The sequence below is a fragment of the Balaenoptera borealis genome, assembly GCF_965194805.1.
Source record: "Balaenoptera borealis genome assembly, chromosome: 4".
NCBI lineage: Eukaryota > Metazoa > Chordata > Mammalia > Artiodactyla > Balaenopteridae > Balaenoptera > Balaenoptera borealis.
Genome location: NC_138861.1, coordinates 23,118,746 through 23,141,026, shown reverse-complemented (window position 1 = coordinate 23,141,026; position 22,281 = coordinate 23,118,746).

The window sequence follows — 22,281 nt, the reverse complement described above, 5'->3', positions numbered from 1 at the left end:
AAACCTGCAGAGTTATAAATGATAACTCTCGTCCACAAATATCTTGAGGGAAGGCAACGAAGAGGATTTGAAAGCAAGGCAGAATTGCAGGAAACAGACTTCAGGAGGTAGATTCGAATCGCCTTTAAAGCACATGAAAAGCGGCAAAACGTCGACAATGTTGCCCTTGGCCAAAAAGGGCGTATGCGTTTTTTCCTGAATATATTCAGGAAAAAACGCATACGCCCTTTTTGGCCAACCAAGCCACCTGGAAAGGCAAATCAGCGCTACAAAGAAGCCTCGCTTCCCATCGGTCAAGAGGGCCATGCTGAAAAAAGTGTCAAAACCAGAAATGCAGGACAGGCCATGGAGAAGTGCGAGCCTTGCTACGCTGATGGGCGGGATGTAAATTGCCAACAGCCACTCTGGAGAAGTGTCCGGTGTGTCCTGGAACATCTAAAACACACAGCTTAGAGAGCATAGGGCACTTCCACTCATGGGCGTATAAATTGGGAAAACTAAAAATCAGCAAGACACAGGCACCCCAAAGTTTAGGGCTGCTCTGTTGACAAGAACCTCCACTTCGTTACACCTTAAATATCCCAGGAAAGAGAAAAATGGATAAAGAAACTGTGCTCCTTATGTACAATGGAATATCACTCAGCCGTGAAATCAATGCCATAAGGCTAGTAGCAGCATGATGAGTGGATTTAGGTACGACGATTCTAAGTGAAATAAGTCACACAGAAAAAGACACTTATCATGAGATATCACTGACAGAGGGAATGTAAAAATCGCTACACTTGAACTGAATTACAAAACAGAACAGAGTCACACATTTAGAAATCACACTATGGCTGCTGAACGGGAAAGGGGAGGTGGGGTGATGCATAAAAGAAGGGTTTCAAATTAGCTCAGATACCGTTCCATAAACCCAATATGTAATAGACAAGACCTACTCCTTGCTCAGTGAACTGGACTCAACACCCCCTATTCACCGCACAAGAATATATCTGACTAGTAAGAATCCTAAAACCTATGTATTGATATCTCTGTGTAAGTGAGTCAAGTGGGTGTAAAGCGGCATCAACACAGCAGTGAAAAGCAGCTAAACCCCATTATGAAAATAAATTACTTTTAAAAACCCATGAACCAAAGACAGTGAAAGAGAGAGAAATTCCTACAAAATTCGTTCAGGGGCTGTGATGCGACCTGGAATGACCATATCTAGACCCACAGCTGGATGAGACATAAGGGTGGACACTCTTGGGGCTGAGAGGTTTGGTGAGGTTGGGTGAGCAAACGCAGACCCTTTCAAGTAATACTGCGTGGTACCCATCCCGTGGGTCCCAAATCTCCAGGTTCAAGGGCATCTTCCTACATCAAACACATGCACGAGAAACCCAGAAGATGGTACACCGTGTGATCGGGAAAGGTTTCTAAACCGCACCTCATTTCTCATCTCCTTGGGCTCGGGTTCGCCATTCCAGCCGCTTTACTAGCAATCTCCCTCCTTGGAGAATCAGCACCTTTAACCTCCTGTTCCGTACAGGGTGCAATTTGTCCTGAGGATGAACGGGAAGAGGGGGAACCAATGAGAGACTAGCTCTAGGTGTTGGGACAGGCACAGGTCACTCTATTTTTCCATCAGGAAGAAGCATTGGCCACAGGCTCAGCCTGACCCCGGAACCAGAAGAGGGCCAGAAGCAATCCTGTGCTTTTGTGGCCAGCTCCCAAAAAAGCGAGTGGAAAAATGGAGCTCAGGGGCACTGCAATTCACAAACCTGCAGAGTTATAAATGGTAACTATCGTCCACAAATATCTTGAGGGAAGGCAACGAAGAGGATTTGAAAGCAAGGCAGAATTGCAGGAAACAGATTTCAGGAGGTACATTCGAATCGCCTTTAAAGCACATGAAAAGCGGCAAAACGTCGACAATGTTGCCCTTGGCCAAAAAGGGCGTATGCGTTTTTTCCTGAATATATTCAGGAAAAAACGCATACGCCCTTTTTGGCCAACCAAGCCACCTGGAAAGGCAAATCAGCGCTACAAAGAAGCCTCGCTTCCCATCGGTCAAGAAGGCCATGCTGAAAAAAGTGTCAAAACCAGAAATGCAGGACAGGCCATGGAGAAGTGGGAGCCTTGCTACGCTGATGGGCGGGATGTAAATTGCCAACAGCCACTCTGGAGAAGTGTCCGGTGTGTCCTGGAACATCTAAAAAACACAGCTTAGAGAGCATAGGGCACTTCCACTCATGGGCGTATAAATTGGGAAAACTAAAAATCAGCAAGACACAGGCACCCCAAAGTTTAGGGCTGCTCTGTTGACAAGAACCTCCACTTCGTTACACCTTAAATATCCCAGGAAAGAGAAAAATGGATAAAGAAACTGTGCTCCTTATGTACAATGGAATATCACTCAGCCGTGAAATCAATGCCATAAGGCTAGTAGCAGCATGATGAGTGGATTTAGGTACGACGATTCTAAGTGAAATAAGTCACACAGAAAAAGACACTTATCATAAGCTATCACTGATAGAGGGAATGTAAAAATCGCTACACTTGAACTGAATTACAAAACAGAACAGAGTCACACATTTAGAAATCACACTATGGCTGCTGAACGGGAAAGGGGAGGTGGGGTGATGCATAAAACAAGGGTTTCAAATTAGCTCAGATACCGTTCCATAAACCCAATATGTAATAGACAAGACCTACTCCTTGCTCAGTGAACTGGACTCAACACCCCCTATTCACCGCACAAGAATATATCTGACTAGTAAGAATCCTAAAACCTATGTATTGATATCTCTGTGTAAGTGAGTCAAGTGGGTGTAAAGCGGCATAAACACAGCAGTGAAAAGCAGCTAAACCCCATTATGAAAATAAATTACTTTTAAAAGCCCATGAACCAAAGACAGTGAAAGAGAGAGAAATTCCTACAAAATTCGTTCAGGGGCTGTGATGCGACCTGGAATGACCATATCTAGACCCACAGCTGGATGAGACATAAGGGTGGACACTCTTGGGGCTGAGAGGTTTGGTGAGGTTGGGTGAGCAAACGCAGACCCTTTCAAGTAATACTGCGTGGTACCCATCCCGTGGGTCCCAAATCTCCAGGTTCAAGGGCATCTTCCTACATCAAACACATGCACGAGAAACCCAGAAGATGGTACACCGTGTGATCGAGAAAGGTTTCTAAACCGCACCTCATTTCTCATCTCCTTGGGCTCGGGTTCGCCATTCCAGCCGCTTTACTAGCAATCTCCCTCCTTGGAGAATCAGCAGCACCTTTAACCTTCTGTTCCGTACAGGTTGCAATTTGTCCTGAGGATGAACAGAAGGAGGGGGAACCAATGAGAGACTAGCTCTAGGTGTTGGGACAGGCACAGGTCACTCTATTTTCGCATAAGGAGGAAGAATTAACCACAGGCTCAGCCTGGCCCCCCGGAACCAGAATAGGGCCTGAAGCAGTCCTGCGCTTTTGCGGCCAGCTCCCAAAAAAGCAAGTGGAAAAACGGAGCTCAGGGGCACTGCAATTCACAAACCTGCAGAGTTATAAATGATAACTCTCATCCCCAAATATATTGAGGGAAGGCAACGAAGAGGATTTGAAAGCAAGGCAGAATTGCAGGAAACAGATTTCAGGAGGTACATTCGAATCGCCTTTAAAGCACATGAAAAGCGGCAAAACGTCGACAATGTTGCCCTTGGCCAAAAAGGGCGTATGCGTTTTTTCCTGAATATATTCAGGAAAAAACGCATACGCCCTTTTTGGCCAACCAAACAACCTGGAAAGGCAAATCAGCGCTACAAAGAAGTCTCCTTTCCCATCGGTCAAAATGGTCATGCTGAAAAAAGTGTCAAAACCAGAAATGCAGGACAGGCCATGGAGAAATGGGAGCCTTGCTACGCTGATGGGCGGGATGTAAATTGCCAACAGCCACTCTGGAGAAGTGTACGGTGTGTCCTGAAATATCTAAAAAACACAGCTTAGAGAGAATAGGGCCCTTCCATTCATGGGCGTATAAATTGGGAAAACTAAAAAGCAGCAAGACAGAGGCACCCCGAAGATTAGGGCTGCTCTGTTGACAACAACCTCCACTTTATTACACCTTAAATATCCCAGGAAAGAGAAAAATGGATAAAGAAGTCGTGGTCCGTATGTACAATGGAATATCACTCAGCCTTGAAATCAATGTTATAATGCTAGTAGCAGCATGATGAATGGATTTAGGTACGACGATTCTAAGTGAAATAAGTCACACAGAAAAAGACACTTATCATAATCTAACACTTATAGAGGGAATGTTAAAATCCCTACACTTGAACTGAATTACAAAACAGAACAGAGTCACACATTTAGAAAACACACTATGGCTGCTAAACGGGAAAGGTGAGGTGGGGTGATGCATAAAACAAGGGTTTCAAATTAGCTCAGATACCGTTCCATAAACCCAACATGTAATAGACAAGGCCTACTCCTTGCTCAGTGAACTGGACTCAACACCCCCTATTCACCGCACAAGAATATATCTGACTAGTAAGAATCCTAAAACCTATGTATTGATATCTCTCTGTAAGTGAGTCAAGTGGGTGTAAAGCGGCATAAACACAGCAGTGAAAAGCAGCTAAACCCCATTATGAAAATGAATTACTTTTAAAAACCCATGAACCAAAGACAGTGAAAGAGAGAGAAATTCCTACAAAATTCGTTCAGGGGCTGTGATGCGACCTGGAATGACCATATCTAGACCCACAGCTGGATGAGACATAAGGGTGGACACTCTTGGGGCTGAGAGGTTTGGTGAGGTTGGGTGAGCAAACGCAGACCCTTTCAAGTAATACTGCGTGGTACCCATCCCGTGGGTCCCAAATCTCCAGGTTCAAGGGCATCTTCCTACATCAAAAACATGCACGAGAAACCCAGAAGATGGTACACCGTGTGATCGGGAAAGGTTTCTAAACCGCACCTCATTTCTCATCTCCTTGGGCTCGGGTTCGCCATTCCAGCCGCTTTACTAGCAATCTCCCTCCTTGGAGAATCAGCACCTTTAACCTCCTGTTCCGTACAGGTTGCAATTTGTCCTGAGGATGAACGGGAAGAGGGGGAACCAATGAGAGACTAGCTCTAGGTGTTGGGACAGGCACAGGTCACTCTATTTTTCCATCAGGAAGAAGCATTAGCCACAGGCTCAGCCTGACCCCGTAACCAGAAGAGGACCACAAGCAATCCTGTGCTTTTGTGGCCAGCTCCCAAAAAAGCGAGTGGAAAAATGGAGCTCAGGGGCACTGCAATTCACAAACCTGCAGAGTTATAAATGATAACTCTCGTCCACAAATATCTTGAGGGAAGGCAACGAAGAGGATTTGAAAGCAAGGCAGAATTGCAGGAAACAGATTTCAGGAGGTAGATTCGAATCGCTTTTAAAGCACATGAAAAGCTGCAAAACGTCGACAATGTTGCCCTTGGCCAAAAAGGGCATATGCGTTTTTTCCTGAATATATTCAGGAAAAAACGCATACGCCCTTTTTGGCCAACCAAGCCACCTGGAAAGGCAAATCAGCGCTACAAAGAAGCCTCGCTTCCCATCGGTCAAGAGGGCCATGCTGAAAAAAGTGTCAAAACCAGAAATGCAGGACAGGCCATAGAGAAGTGCGAGCCTTGCTACACTGATGGGCGGGATGTAAATTGCCAACAGCCACTCTGGAGAAGTGTCCGGTGTGTCCTGGAACATCTAAAAAACACAGCTTAGAGAGCATAGGGCACTTCCACTCATGGGCGTATAAATTGGGAAAACTAAAAATCAGCAAGACACAGGCACCCCAAAGTTTAGGGCTGCTCTGTTGACAAGAACCTCCACTTCGTTACACCTTAAATATCCCAGGAAAGAGAAAAATGGATAAAGAAACTGTGCTCCTTATGTACAATGGAATATCACTCAGCCGTGAAATCAATGCCATAAGGCTAGTAGCAGCATGATGAGTGGATTTAGGTACGACGATTCTAAGTGAAATAAGTCACACAGAAAAAGACACTTATCATGAGATATCACTGACAGAGGGAATGTAAAAATCGCTACACTTGAACTGAATTACAAAACAGAACAGAGTCACACATTTAGAAATCACACTATGGCTGCTGAACGGGAAAGGGGAGGTGGGGTGATGCATAAAACAAGGGTTTCAAATTAGCTCAGATACCGTTCCATAAACCCAATATGTAATAGACAAGACCTACTCCTTGCTCAGTGAACTGGACTCAACACCCCCTATTCACCGCACAAGAATATATCTGACTAGTAAGAATCCTAAAACCTATGTATTGATATCTCTGTGTAAGTGAGTCAAGTGGGTGTAAAGCGGCATAAACACAGCAGTGAAAAGCAGCTAAACCCCATTATGAAAATAAATTACTTTTAAAAGCCCATGAACCAAAGACAGTGAAAGAGAGAGAAATTCCTACAAAATTCGTTCAGGGGCTGTGATGCGACCTGGAATGACCATATCTAGACCCACAGCTGGATGAGACATAAGGGTGGACACTCTTGGGGCTGAGAGGTTTGGTGAGGTTGGGTGAGCAAACGCAGACCCTTTCAAGTAATACTGCGTGGTACCCATCCCGTGGGTCCCAAATCTCCAGGTTCAAGGGCATCTTCCTACATCAAACACATGCACGAGAAACCCAGAAGATGGTACACCGTGTGATCGAGAAAGGTTTCTAAACCGCACCTCATTTCTCATCTCCTTGGGCTCGGGTTCGCCATTCCAGCCGCTTTACTAGCAATCTCCCTCCTTGGAGAATCAGCAGCACCTTTAACCTTCTGTTCCGTACAGGTTGCAATTTGTCCTGAGGATGAACAGAAGGAGGGGGAACCAATGAGAGACTAGCTCTAGGTGTTGGGACAGGCACAGGTCACTCTATTTTCGCATAAGGAGGAAGAATTAACCACAGGCTCAGCCTGGCCCCCCGGAACCAGAATAGGGCCTGAAGCAGTCCTGCGCTTTTGCGGCCAGCTCCCAAAAAAGCAAGTGGAAAAACGGAGCTCAGGGGCACTGCAATTCACAAACCTGCAGAGTTATAAATGATAACTCTCATCCCCAAATATATTGAGGGAAGGCAACGAAGAGGATTTGAAAGCAAGGCAGAATTGCAGGAAACAGATTTCAGGAGGTACATTCGAATCGCCTTTAAAGCACATGAAAAGCGGCAAAACGTCGACAATGTTGCCCTTGGCCAAAAAGGGCGTATGCGTTTTTTCCTGAATATATTCAGGAAAAAACGCATACGCCCTTTTTGGCCAACCAAACAACCTGGAAAGGCAAATCAGCGCTACAAAGAAGTCTCCTTTCCCATCGGTCAAAATGGTCATGCTGAAAAAAGTGTCAAAACCAGAAATGCAGGACAGGCCATGGAGAAATGGGAGCCTTGCTACGCTGATGGGCGGGATGTAAATTGCCAACAGCCCCTCTGGAGAAGTGTACGGTGTGTCCTGAAATATCTAAAAAACACAGCTTAGAGAGAATAGGGCCCTTCCATTCATGGGCGTATAAATTGGGAAAACTAAAAATCAGCAAGACACAGGCACCCCGAAGATTAGGGCTGCTCTGTTGACAACAACCTCCACTTTATTACACCTTAAATATCCCAGGAAAGAGAAAAATGGATAAAGAAGTCGTGGTCCGTATGTACAATGGAATATCACTCAGCCTTGAAATCAATGTTATAATGCTAGTAGCAGCATGATGAATGGATTTAGGTACGACGATTCTAAGTGAAATAAGTCACACAGAAAAAGACACTTATCATGAGATATCACTTATAGAGGGAATGTAAAAATCGCTACACTTGAACTGAATTACAAAACAGAACAGAGTCACACATTTAGAAATCACACTATGGCTGCTAAACGGGAAAGGTGAGGTGGGGTGATGCATAAAACAAGGGTTTCAAATTAGCTCAGATACCGTTCCATAAACCCAATATGTAATAGACAAGACCTACTCCTTGCTCAGTGAACTGGACTCAACACCCCCTATTCACCGCACAAGAATATATCTGACTAGTAAGAATCCTAAAACCTATGTATTGATATCTCTGTGTAAGTGAGTCAAGTGGGTGTAAAGCGGCATAAACACAGCAGTGAAAAGCAGCTAAACCCCATTATGAAAATGAATTACTTTTAAAAACCCATGAACCAAAGACAGTGAAAGAGAGAGAAATTCCTACAAAATTCGTTCAGGGGCTGTGATGCGACCTGGAATGACCATATCTAGACCCACAGCTGGATGAGACCTAAGGGTGGACACTCTTGGGGCTGAGAGGTTTGGTGAGGTTGGGTGAGCAAACGCAGACCCTTTCAAGTAATACTGCGTGGTACCCATCCCGTGGGTCCCAAATCTCCAGGTTCAAGGGCATCTTCCTACATCAAAAACATGCACGAGAAACCCAGAAGATGGTACACCGTGTGATCGGGAAAGGTTTCTAAACCGCACCTCATTTCTCATCTCCTTGGGCTCGGGTTCGCCATTCCAGCCGCTTTACTAGCAATCTCCCTCCTTGGAGAATCAGCAGCACCTTTAACCTTCTGTTCCGTACAGGTTGCAATTTGTCCTGAGGATGAACAGAAGGAGGGGGAACCAATGAGAGACTAGCTCTAGGTGTTGGGACAGGCACAGGTCACTCTATTTTCGCATAAGGAGGAAGAATTAGCCACAGGCTCAGCCTGACCCCGGAACCAGAAGAGGGCCAGAAGCAATCCTGTGCTTTTGTGGCCAGCTCCCAAAAAAGCGAGTGGAAAAACGGAGCTCAGGGGCACTGCAATTCACAAACCTGCAGAGTTATAAATGATAACTCTCGTCCACAAATATCTTGAGGGAAGGCAACGAAGAGGATTTGAAAGCAAGGCAGAATTGCAGGAAACAGACTTCAGGAGGTAGATTCGAATCGCCTTTAAAGCACATGAAAAGCGGCAAAACGTCGACAATGTTGCCCTTGGCCAAAAAGGGCGTATGCGTTTTTTCCTGAATATATTCAGGAAAAAACGCATACGCCCTTTTTGGCCAACCAAGCCACCTGGAAAGGCAAATCAGCGCTACAAAGAAGCCTCGCTTCCCATCGGTCAAGAGGGCCATGCTGAAAAAAGTGTCAAAACCAGAAATGCAGGACAGGCCATGGAGAAGTGCGAGCCTTGCTACGCTGATGGGCGGGATGTAAATTGCCAACAGCCACTCTGGAGAAGTGTCCGGTGTGTCCTGGAACATCTAAAAAACACAGCTTAGAGAGAATAGGGCCCTTCCATTCATGGGCGTATAAATTGGGAAAACTAAAAAGCAGCAAGACAGAGGCACCCCGAAGATTAGGGCTGCTCTGTTGGCAAGAACCTCCACTTCGTTACACCTTAAATATCCCAGGAAAGAGAAAAATGGATAAAGAAACTGTGCTCCTTATGTACAATGGAATATCACTCAGCCTTGAAATCAATGTTATAATGCTAGTAGCAGCATGATGAGTGGATTTAGGTACGACGATTCTAAGTGAAATAAGTCACACAGAAAAAGACACTTATCATGAGATATCACTTATAGAGGGAATGTAAAAATCGCTACACTTGAACTGAATTACAAAACAGAACAGAGTCACACATTTAGAAATCACACTATGGCTGCTGAACGGGAAAGGGGAGGTGGGGTGATGCATAAAAGAAGGGTTTCAAATTAGCTCAGATACCGTTCCATAAACCCAATATGTAATAGACAAGGCCTACTCCTTGCTCAGTGAACTGGACTCAACACCCCCTATTCACCGCACAAGAATATATCTAACTAGTAAGAATCCTAAAACCTATGTATTGATATCTCTGTGTAAGTGAGTCAAGTGGGTGTAAAGCGGCATCAACACAGCAGTGAAAAGCAGCTAAACCCCATTATGAAAATGAATTACTTTTAAAAACCCATGAACCAAAGACAGTGAAAGAGAGAGAAATTCCTACAAAATTCGTTCAGGGGCTGTGATGCGACCTGGAATGACCATATCTAGACCCACAGCTGGATGAGACATAAGGGTGGACACTCTTGGGGCTGAGAGGTTTGGTGAGGTTGGGTGAGCAAACGCAGACCCTTTCAAGTAATACTGCGTGGTACCCATCCCGTGGGTCCCAAATCTCCAGGTTCAAGGGCATCTTCCTACATCAAACACATGCACGAGAAACCCAGAAGATGGTACACCGTGTGATCGGGAAAGGTTTCTAAACCGCACCTCATTTCTCATCTCCTTGGGCTCGGGTTCGCCATTCCAGCCGCTTTACTAGCAATCTCCCTCCTTGGAGAATCAGCACCTTTAACCTCCTGTTCCGTACAGGGTGCAATTTGTCCTGAGGATGAACGGGAAGAGGGGGAACCAATGAGAGACTAGCTCTAGGTGTTGGGACAGGCACAGGTCACTCTATTTTTCCATCAGGAAGAAGCATTGGCCACAGGCTCAGCCTGACCCCGGAACCAGAAGAGGGCCAGAAGCAATCCTGTGCTTTTGTGGCCAGCTCCCAAAAAAGCGAGTGGAAAAATGGAGCTCAGGGGCACTGCAATTCACAAACCTGCAGAGTTATAAATGGTAACTATCGTCCACAAATATCTTGAGGGAAGGCAACGAAGAGGATTTGAAAGCAAGGCAGAATTGCAGGAAACAGATTTCAGGAGGTACATTCGAATCGCCTTTAAAGCACATGAAAAGCGGCAAAACGTCGACAATGTTGCCCTTGGCCAAAAAGGGCGTATGCGTTTTTTCCTGAATATATTCAGGAAAAAACGCATACGCCCTTTTTGGCCAACCAAGCCACCTGGAAAGGCAAATCAGCGCTACAAAGAAGCCTCGCTTCCCATCGGTCAAGAAGGCCATGCTGAAAAAAGTGTCAAAACCAGAAATGCAGGACAGGCTATGGAGAAGTGGGAGCCTTGCTACGCTGATGGGCGGGATGTAAATTGCCAACAGCCACTCTGGAGAAGTGTCCGGTGTGTCCTGGAACACCTAAAAAACACAGCTTAGAGAGCATAGGGCACTTCCACTCATGGGCGTATAAATTGGGAAAACTAAAAATCAGCAAGACACAGGCACCCCAAAGTTTAGGGCTGCTCTGTTGACAAGAACCTCCACTTCGTTACACCTTAAATATCCCAGGAAAGAGAAAAATGGATAAAGAAACTGTGCTCCTTATGTACAATGGGATATCACTCAGCCGTGAAATCAATGCCATAAGGCTAGTAGCAGCATGATGAGTGGATTTAGGTACGACGATTCTAAGTGAAATAAGTCACACAGAAAAAGACACTTATCATAAGCTATCACTGATAGAGGGAATGTAAAAATCGCTACACTTGAACTGAATTACAAAACAGAACAGAGTCACACATTTAGAAATCACACTATGGCTGCTGAACGGGAAAGGGGAGGTGGGGTGATGCATAAAACAAGGGTTTCAAATAAGCTCAGATACCGTTCCATAAACCCAATATGTAATAGACAAGACCTACTCCTTGCTCAGTGAACTGGACTCAACACCCCCTATTCACCTCACAAGAATATATCTGACTAGTAAGAATCCTAAAACCTATGTATTCATATCTCTGTGTAAGTGAGTCAAGTGGGTGTAAAGCGGCATAAACACAGCAGTGAAAAGCAGCTAAACCCCATTATGAAAATAAATTACTTTTAAAAACCCATGAACCAAAGACAGTGAAAGAGAGAGAAATTCCTACAAAATTCGTTCAGGGGCTGTGATGCAACCTGGAATGACCATATCTAGACCCACAGCTGGATGAGACCTAAGGGTGGACACTCTTGGGGCTGAGAGGTTTGGTGAGGTTGGGTGAGCAAACGCAGACCCTTTCAAGTAATACTGCGTGGTACCCATCCCGTGGGTCCCAAATCTCCAGGTTCAAGGGCATCTTCCTACATCAAACACATGCACGAGAAACCCAGAAGATGGTACACCGTGTGATCGGGAAAGGTTTCTAAACCGCACCTCATTTCTCATCTCCTTGGGCTCGGGTTCGCCATTCCAGCCGCTTTACTAGCAATCTCCCTCCTTGGAGAATCAGCACCTTTAACCTCCTGTTCCGTACAGGATGCAATTTGTCCTGAGGATGAACGGGAAGAGGGGGAACCAATGAGAGACTAGCTTTAGGTGTTGGGACAGGCACAGGTCACTCTATTTTTCCATCAGGAAGAAGCATTAGCCACAGGCTCAGCCTGACCCCGGAACCAGAAGAGGGCCAGAAGCAATCCTGTGCTTTTGTGGCCAGCTCCCAAAAAAGCGAGTGGAAAAATGGAGCTCAGGGGCACTGCAATTCACAAACCTGCAGAGTTATAAATGATAACTCTCATCCCCAAATATATTGAGGGAAGGCAACGAAGAGGATTTGAAAGCAAGGCAGAATTGCAGGAAACAGATTTCAGGAGGTACATTCGAATCGCCTTTAAAGCACATGAAAAGCGGCAAAACGTCGACAATGTTGCCCTTGGCCAAAAAGGGCGTATGCGTTTTTTCCTGAATATATTCAGGAAAAAACGCATACGCCCTTTTTGGCCAACCAAACAACCTGGAAAGGCAAATCAGCGCTACAAAGAAGTCTCCTTTCCCATCGGTCAAAATGGTCATGCTGAAAAAAGTGTCAAAACCAGAAATGCAGGACAGGCCATGGAGAAATGGGAGCCTTGCTACGCTGATGGGCGGGATGTAAATTGCCAACAGCCCCTCTGGAGAAGTGTACGGTGTGTCCTGAAATATCTAAAAAACACAGCTTAGAGAGAATAGGGCCCTTCCATTCATGGGCGTATAAATTGGGAAAACTAAAAATCAGCAAGACACAGGCACCCCGAAGATTAGGGCTGCTCTGTTGACAACAACCTCCACTTTATTACACCTTAAATATCCCAGGAAAGAGAAAAATGGATAAAGAAGTCGTGGTCCGTATGTACAATGGAATATCACTCAGCCTTGAAATCAATGTTATAATGCTAGTAGCAGCATGATGAATGGATTTAGGTACGACGATTCTAAGTGAAATAAGTCACACAGAAAAAGACACTTATCATGAGATATCACTTATAGAGGGAATGTAAAAATCGCTACACTTGAACTGAATTACAAAACAGAACAGAGTCACACATTTAGAAATCACACTATGGCTGCTAAACGGGAAAGGTGAGGTGGGGTGATGCATAAAACAAGGGTTTCAAATTAGCTCAGATACCGTTCCATAAACCCAATATGTAATAGACAAGACCTACTCCTTGCTCAGTGAACTGGACTCAACACCCCCTATTCACCGCACAAGAATATATCTGACTAGTAAGAATCCTAAAACCTATGTATTGATATCTCTGTGTAAGTGAGTCAAGTGGGTGTAAAGCGGCATAAACACAGCAGTGAAAAGCAGCTAAACCCCATTATGAAAATGAATTACTTTTAAAAACCCATGAACCAAAGACAGTGAAAGAGAGAGAAATTCCTACAAAATTCGTTCAGGGGCTGTGATGCGACCTGGAATGACCATATCTAGACCCACAGCTGGATGAGACCTAAGGGTGGACACTCTTGGGGCTGAGAGGTTTGGTGAGGTTGGGTGAGCAAACGCAGACCCTTTCAAGTAATACTGCGTGGTACCCATCCCGTGGGTCCCAAATCTCCAGGTTCAAGGGCATCTTCCTACATCAAAAACATGCACGAGAAACCCAGAAGATGGTACACCGTGTGATCGGGAAAGGTTTCTAAACCGCACCTCATTTCTCATCTCCTTGGGCTCGGGTTCGCCATTCCAGCCGCTTTACTAGCAATCTCCCTCCTTGGAGAATCAGCAGCACCTTTAACCTTCTGTTCCGTACAGGTTGCAATTTGTCCTGAGGATGAACAGAAGGAGGGGGAACCAATGAGAGACTAGCTCTAGGTGTTGGGACAGGCACAGGTCACTCTATTTTCGCATAAGGAGGAAGAATTAGCCACAGGCTCAGCCTGACCCCGGAACCAGAAGAGGGCCAGAAGCAATCCTGTGCTTTTGTGGCCAGCTCCCAAAAAAGCGAGTGGAAAAACGGAGCTCAGGGGCACTGCAATTCACAAACCTGCAGAGTTATAAATGATAACTCTCGTCCACAAATATCTTGAGGGAAGGCAACGAAGAGGATTTGAAAGCAAGGCAGAATTGCAGGAAACAGACTTCAGGAGGTAGATTCGAATCGCCTTTAAAGCACATGAAAAGCGGCAAAACGTCGACAATGTTGCCCTTGGCCAAAAAGGGCGTATGCGTTTTTTCCTGAATATATTCAGGAAAAAACGCATACGCCCTTTTTGGCCAACCAAGCCACCTGGAAAGGCAAATCAGCGCTACAAAGAAGCCTCGCTTCCCATCGGTCAAGAGGGCCATGCTGAAAAAAGTGTCAAAACCAGAAATGCAGGACAGGCCATGGAGAAGTGCGAGCCTTGCTACGCTGATGGGCGGGATGTAAATTGCCAACAGCCACTCTGGAGAAGTGTCCGGTGTGTCCTGGAACATCTAAAAAACACAGCTTAGAGAGAATAGGGCCCTTCCATTCATGGGCGTATAAATTGGGAAAACTAAAAAGCAGCAAGACAGAGGCACCCCGAAGATTAGGGCTGCTCTGTTGGCAAGAACCTCCACTTCGTTACACCTTAAATATCCCAGGAAAGAGAAAAATGGATAAAGAAACTGTGCTCCTTATGTACAATGGAATATCACTCAGCCTTGAAATCAATGTTATAATGCTAGTAGCAGCATGATGAGTGGATTTAGGTACGACGATTCTAAGTGAAATAAGTCACACAGAAAAAGACACTTATCATGAGATATCACTTATAGAGGGAATGTAAAAATCGCTACACTTGAACTGAATTACAAAACAGAACAGAGTCACACATTTAGAAATCACACTATGGCTGCTGAACGGGAAAGGGGAGGTGGGGTGATGCATAAAAGAAGGGTTTCAAATTAGCTCAGATACCGTTCCATAAACCCAATATGTAATAGACAAGGCCTACTCCTTGCTCAGTGAACTGGACTCAACACCCCCTATTCACCGCACAAGAATATATCTAACTAGTAAGAATCCTAAAACCTATGTATTGATATCTCTGTGTAAGTGAGTCAAGTGGGTGTAAAGCGGCATCAACACAGCAGTGAAAAGCAGCTAAACCCCATTATGAAAATGAATTACTTTTAAAAACCCATGAACCAAAGACAGTGAAAGAGAGAGAAATTCCTACAAAATTCGTTCAGGGGCTGTGATGCGACCTGGAATGACCATATCTAGACCCACAGCTGGATGAGACATAAGGGTGGACACTCTTGGGGCTGAGAGGTTTGGTGAGGTTGGGTGAGCAAACGCAGACCCTTTCAAGTAATACTGCGTGGTACCCATCCCGTGGGTCCCAAATCTCCAGGTTCAAGGGCATCTTCCTACATCAAAAACATGCACGAGAAACCCAGAAGATGGTACACCGTGTGATCGGGAAAGGTTTCTAAACCGCACCTCATTTCTCATCTCCTTGGGCTCGGGTTCGCCATTCCAGCCGCTTTACTAGCAATCTCCCTCCTTGGAGAATCAGCAGCACCTTTAACCTTCTGTTCCGTACAGGTTGCAATTTGTCCTGAGGATGAACAGAAGGAGGGGGAACCAATGAGAGACTAGCTCTAGGTGTTGGGACAGGCACAGGTCACTCTATTTTCGCATAAGGAGGAAGAATTAGCCACAGGCTCAGCCTGACCCCGGAACCAGAAGAGGGCCAGAAGCAATCCTGTGCTTTTGTGGCCAGCTCCCAACAAAGCGAGTGGAAAAACGGAGCTCAGGGGCACTGCAATTCACAAACCTGCAGAGTTATAAATGATAACTCTCGTCCACAAATATCTTGAGGGAAGGCAACGAAGAGGATTTGAAAGCAAGGCAGAATTGCAGGAAACAGACTTCAGGAGGTAGATTCGAATCGCCTTTAAAGCACATGAAAAGCGGCAAAACGTCGACAATGTTGCCCTTGGCCAAAAAGGGCGTATGCGTTTTTTCCTGAATATATTCAGGAAAAAACGCATACGCCCTTTTTGGCCAACCAAGCCACCTGGAAAGGCAAATCAGCGCTACAAAGAAGCCTCGCTTCCCATCGGTCAAGAGGGCCATGCTGAAAAAAGTGTCAAAACCAGAAATGCAGGACAGGCCATGGAGAAGTGCGAGCCTTGCTACGCTGATGGGCGGGATGTAAATTGCCAACAGCCACTCTGGAGAAGTGTCCGGTGTGTCCTGGAACATCTAAAAAACACAGCTTAGAGAGAATAGGGCCCTTCCATTCATGGGCGTATAAATTGGGAAAACTAAAAAGCAGCAAGACAGAGGCACCCCGAAGATTAGGGCTGCTCTGTTGGCAAGAACCTCCACTTCGTTACACCTTAAATATCCCAGGAAAGAGAAAAATGGATAAAGAAACTGTGCTCCTTATGTACAATGGAATATCACTCAGCCTTGAAATCAATGTTATAATGCTAGTAGCAGCATGATGAGTGGATTTAGGTACGACGATTCTAAGTGAAATAAGTCACACAGAAAAAGACACTTATCATGAGATATCACTTATAGAGGGAATGTAAAAATCGCTACACTTGAACTGAATTACAAAACAGAACAGAGTCACACATTTAGAAATCACACTATGGCTGCTGAACGGGAAAGGGGAGGTGGGGTGATGCATAAAAGAAGGGTTTCAAATTAGCTCAGATACCGTTCCATAAACCCAATATGTAATAGACAAGGCCTACTCCTTGCTCAGTGAACTGGACTCAACACCCCCTATTCACCGCACAAGAATATATCTAACTAGTAAGAATCCTAAAACCTATGTATTGATATCTCTGTGTAAGTGAGTCAAGTGGGTGTAAAGCGGCATCAACACAGCAGTGAAAAGCAGCTAAACCCCATTATGAAAATGAATTACTTTTAAAAACCCATGAACCAAAGACAGTGAAAGAGAGAGAAATTCCTACAAAATTCGTTCAGGGGCTGTGATGCGACCTGGAATGACCATATCTAGACCCACAGCTGGATGAGACATAAGGGTGGACACTCTTGGGGCTGAGAGGTTTGGTGAGGTTGGGTGAGCAAACGCAGACCCTTTCAAGTAATACTGCGTGGTACCCATCCCGTGGGTCCCAAATCTCCAGGTTCAAGGGCATCTTCCTACATCAAACACATGCACGAGAAACCCAGAAGATGGTACACCGTGTGATCGGGAAAGGTTTCTAAACCGCACCTCATTTCTCATCTCCTTGGGCTCGGGTTCGCCATTCCAGCCGCTTTACTAGCAATCTCCCTCCTTGGAGAATCAGCACCTTTAACCTCCTGTTCCGTACAGGGTGCAATTTGTCCTGAGGATGAACGGGAAGAGGGGGAACCAATGAGAGACTAGCTCTAGGTGTTGGGACAGGCACAGGTCACTCTATTTTTCCATCAGGAAGAAGCATTGGCCACAGGCTCAGCCTGACCCCGGAACCAGAAGAGGGCCAGAAGCAATCCTGTGCTTTTGTGGCCAGCTCCCAAAAAAGCGAGTGGAAAAATGGAGCTCAGGGGCACTGCAATTCACAAACCTGCAGAGTTATAAATGGTAACTATCGTCCACAAATATCTTGAGGGAAGGCAACGAAGAGGATTTGAAAGCAAGGCAGAATTGCAGGAAACAGATTTCAGGAGGTACATTCGAATCGCCTTTAAAGCACATGAAAAGCGGCAAAACGTCGACAATGTTGCCCTTGGCCAAAAAGGGCGTATGCGTTTTTTCCTGAATATATTCAGGAAAAAACGCATACGCCCTTTTTGGCCAACCAAGCCACCTGGAAAGGCAAATCAGCGCTACAAAGAAGCCTCGCTTCCCATCGGTCAAGAAGGCCATGCTGAAAAAAGTGTCAAAACCAGAAATGCAGGACAGGCTATGGAGAAGTGGGAGCCTTGCTACGCTGATGGGCGGGATGTAAATTGCCAACAGCCACTCTGGAGAAGTGTCCGGTGTGTCCTGGAACACCTAAAAAACACAGCTTAGAGAGCATAGGGCACTTCCACTCATGGGCGTATAAATTGGGAAAACTAAAAATCAGCAAGACACAGGCACCCCAAAGTTTAGGGCTGCTCTGTTGACAAGAACCTCCACTTCGTTACACCTTAAATATCCCAGGAAAGAGAAAAATGGATAAAGAAACTGTGCTCCTTATGTACAATGGGATATCACTCAGCCGTGAAATCAATGCCATAAGGCTAGTAGCAGCATGATGAGTGGATTTAGGTACGACGATTCTAAGTGAAATAAGTCACACAGAAAAAGACACTTATCATAAGCTATCACTGATAGAGGGAATGTAAAAATCGCTACACTTGAACTGAATTACAAAACAGAACAGAGTCACACATTTAGAAATCACACTATGGCTGCTGAACGGGAAAGGGGAGGTGGGGTGATGCATAAAACAAGGGTTTCAAATAAGCTCAGATACCGTTCCATAAACCCAATATGTAATAGACAAGACCTACTCCTTGCTCAGTGAACTGGACTCAACACCCCCTATTCACCTCACAAGAATATATCTGACTAGTAAGAATCCTAAAACCTATGTATTCATATCTCTGTGTAAGTGAGTCAAGTGGGTGTAAAGCGGCATAAACACAGCAGTGAAAAGCAGCTAAACCCCATTATGAAAATAAATTACTTTTAAAAACCCATGAACCAAAGACAGTGAAAGAGAGAGAAATTCCTACAAAATTCGTTCAGGGGCTGTGATGCAACCTGGAATGACCATATCTAGACCCACAGCTGGATGAGACCTAAGGGTGGACACTCTTGGGGCTGAGAGGTTTGGTGAGGTTGGGTGAGCAAACGCAGACCCTTTCAAGTAATACTGCGTGGTACCCATCCCGTGGGTCCCAAATCTCCAGGTTCAAGGGCATCTTCCTACATCAAACACATGCACGAGAAACCCAGAAGATGGTACACCGTGTGATCGGGAAAGGTTTCTAAACCGCACCTCATTTCTCATCTCCTTGGGCTCGGGTTCGCCATTCCAGCCGCTTTACTAGCAATCTCCCTCCTTGGAGAATCAGCACCTTTAACCTCCTGTTCCGTACAGGATGCAATTTGTCCTGAGGATGAACGGGAAGAGGGGGAACCAATGAGAGACTAGCTTTAGGTGTTGGGACAGGCACAGGTCACTCTATTTTTCCATCAGGAAGAAGCATTAGCCACAGGCTCAGCCTGACCCCGGAACCAGAAGAGGGCCAGAAGCAATCCTGTGCTTTTGTGGCCAGCTCCCAAAAAAGCGAGTGGAAAAATGGAGCTCAGGGGCACTGCAATTCACAAACCTGCAGAGTTATAAATGATAACTCTCGTCCACAAATATCTTGAGGGAAGGCAACGAAGAGGATTTGAAAGCAAGGCAGAATTGCAGGAAACAGACTTCAGGAGGTAGATTCGAATCGCCTTTAAAGCACATGAAAAGCGGCAAAACGTCGACAATGTTGCCCTTGGCCAAAAAGGGCGTATGCGTTTTTTCCTGAATATATTCAGGAAAAAACGCATACGCCCTTTTTGGCCAACCAAGCCACCTGGAAAGGCAAATCAGCGCTACAAAGAAGCCTCGCTTCCCATCGGTCAAGAGGGCCATGCTGAAAAAAGTGTCAAAACCAGAAATGCAGGACAGGCCATGGAGAAGTGCGAGCCTTGCTACGCTGATGGGCGGGATGTAAATTGCCAACAGCCACTCTGGAGAAGTGTCCGGTGTGTCCTGGAACATCTAAAACACACAGCTTAGAGAGCATAGGGCACTTCCACTCATGGGCGTATAAATTGGGAAAACTAAAAATCAGCAAGACACAGGCACCCCAAAGTTTAGGGCTGCTCTGTTGACAAGAACCTCCACTTCGTTACACCTTAAATATCCCAGGAAAGAGAAAAATGGATAAAGAAACTGTGCTCCTTATGTACAATGGAATATCACTCAGCCGTGAAATCAATGCCATAAGGCTAGTAGCAGCATGATGAGTGGATTTAGGTACGACGATTCTAAGTGAAATAAGTCACACAGAAAAAGACACTTATCATGAGATATCACTGACAGAGGGAATGTAAAAATCGCTACACTTGAACTGAATTACAAAACAGAACAGAGTCACACATTTAGAAATCACACTATGGCTGCTGAACGGGAAAGGGGAGGTGGGGTGATGCATAAAAGAAGGGTTTCAAATTAGCTCAGATACCGTTCCATAAACCCAATATGTAATAGACAAGACCTACTCCTTGCTCAGTGAACTGGACTCAACACCCCCTATTCACCGCACAAGAATATATCTGACTAGTAAGAATCCTAAAACCTATGTATTGATATCTCTGTGTAAGTGAGTCAAGTGGGTGTAAAGCGGCATCAACACAGCAGTGAAAAGCAGCTAAACCCCATTATGAAAATAAATTACTTTTAAAAACCCATGAACCAAAGACAGTGAAAGAGAGAGAAATTCCTACAAAATTCGTTCAGGGGCTGTGATGCGACCTGGAATGACCATATCTAGACCCACAGCTGGATGAGACATAAGGGTGGACACTCTTGGGGCTGAGAGGTTTGGTGAGGTTGGGTGAGCAAACGCAGACCCTTTCAAGTAATACTGCGTGGTACCCATCCCGTGGGTCCCAAATCTCCAGGTTCAAGGGCATCTTCCTACATCAAACACATGCACGAGAAACCCAGAAGATGGTACACCGTGTGATCGGGAAAGGTTTCTAAACCGCACCTCATTTCTCATCTCCTTGGGCTCGGGTTCGCCATTCCAGCCGCTTTACTAGCAATCTCCCTCCTTGGAGAATCAGCACCTTTAACCTCCTGTTCCGTACAGGGTGCAATTTGTCCTGAGGATGAACGGGAAGAGGGGGAACCAATGAGAGACTAGCTCTAGGTGTTGGGACAGGCACAGGTCACTCTATTTTTCCATCAGGAAGAAGCATTGGCCACAGGCTCAGCCTGACCCCGGAACCAGAAGAGGGCCAGAAGCAATCCTGTGCTTTTGTGGCCAGCTCCCAAAAAAGCGAGTGGAAAAATGGAGCTCAGGGGCACTGCAATTCACAAACCTGCAGAGTTATAAATGGTAACTATCGTCCACAAATATCTTGAGGGAAGGCAACGAAGAGGATTTGAAAGCAAGGCAGAATTGCAGGAAACAGATTTCAGGAGGTACATTCGAATCGCCTTTAAAGCACATGAAAAGCGGCAAAACGTCGACAATGTTGCCCTTGGCCAAAAAGGGCGTATGCGTTTTTTCCTGAATATATTCAGGAAAAAACGCATACGCCCTTTTTGGCCAACCAAGCCACCTGGAAAGGCAAATCAGCGCTACAAAGAAGCCTCGCTTCCCATCGGTCAAGAAGGCCATGCTGAAAAAAGTGTCAAAACCAGAAATGCAGGACAGGCCATGGAGAAGTGGGAGCCTTGCTACGCTGATGGGCGGGATGTAAATTGCCAACAGCCACTCTGGAGAAGTGTCCGGTGTGTCCTGGAACATCTAAAAAACACAGCTTAGAGAGCATAGGGCACTTCCACTCATGGGCGTATAAATTGGGAAAACTAAAAATCAGCAAGACACAGGCACCCCAAAGTTTAGGGCTGCTCTGTTGACAAGAACCTCCACTTCGTTACACCTTAAATATCCCAGGAAAGAGAAAAATGGATAAAGAAACTGTGCTCCTTATGTACAATGGAATATCACTCAGCCGTGAAATCAATGCCATAAGGCTAGTAGCAGCATGATGAGTGGATTTAGGTACGACGATTCTAAGTGAAATAAGTCACACAGAAAAAGACACTTATCATAAGCTATCACTGATAGAGGGAATGTAAAAATCGCTACACTTGAACTGAATTACAAAACAGAACAGAGTCACACATTTAGAAATCACACTATGGCTGCTGAACGGGAAAGGGGAGGTGGGGTGATGCATAAAACAAGGGTTTCAAATTAGCTCAGATACCGTTCCATAAACCCAATATGTAATAGACAAGACCTACTCCTTGCTCAGTGAACTGGACTCAACACCCCCTATTCACCGCACAAGAATATATCTGACTAGTAAGAATCCTAAAACCTATGTATTGATATCTCTGTGTAAGTGAGTCAAGTGGGTGTAAAGCGGCATAAACACAGCAGTGAAAAGCAGCTAAACCCCATTATGAAAATAAATTACTTTTAAAAGCCCATGAACCAAAGACAGTGAAAGAGAGAGA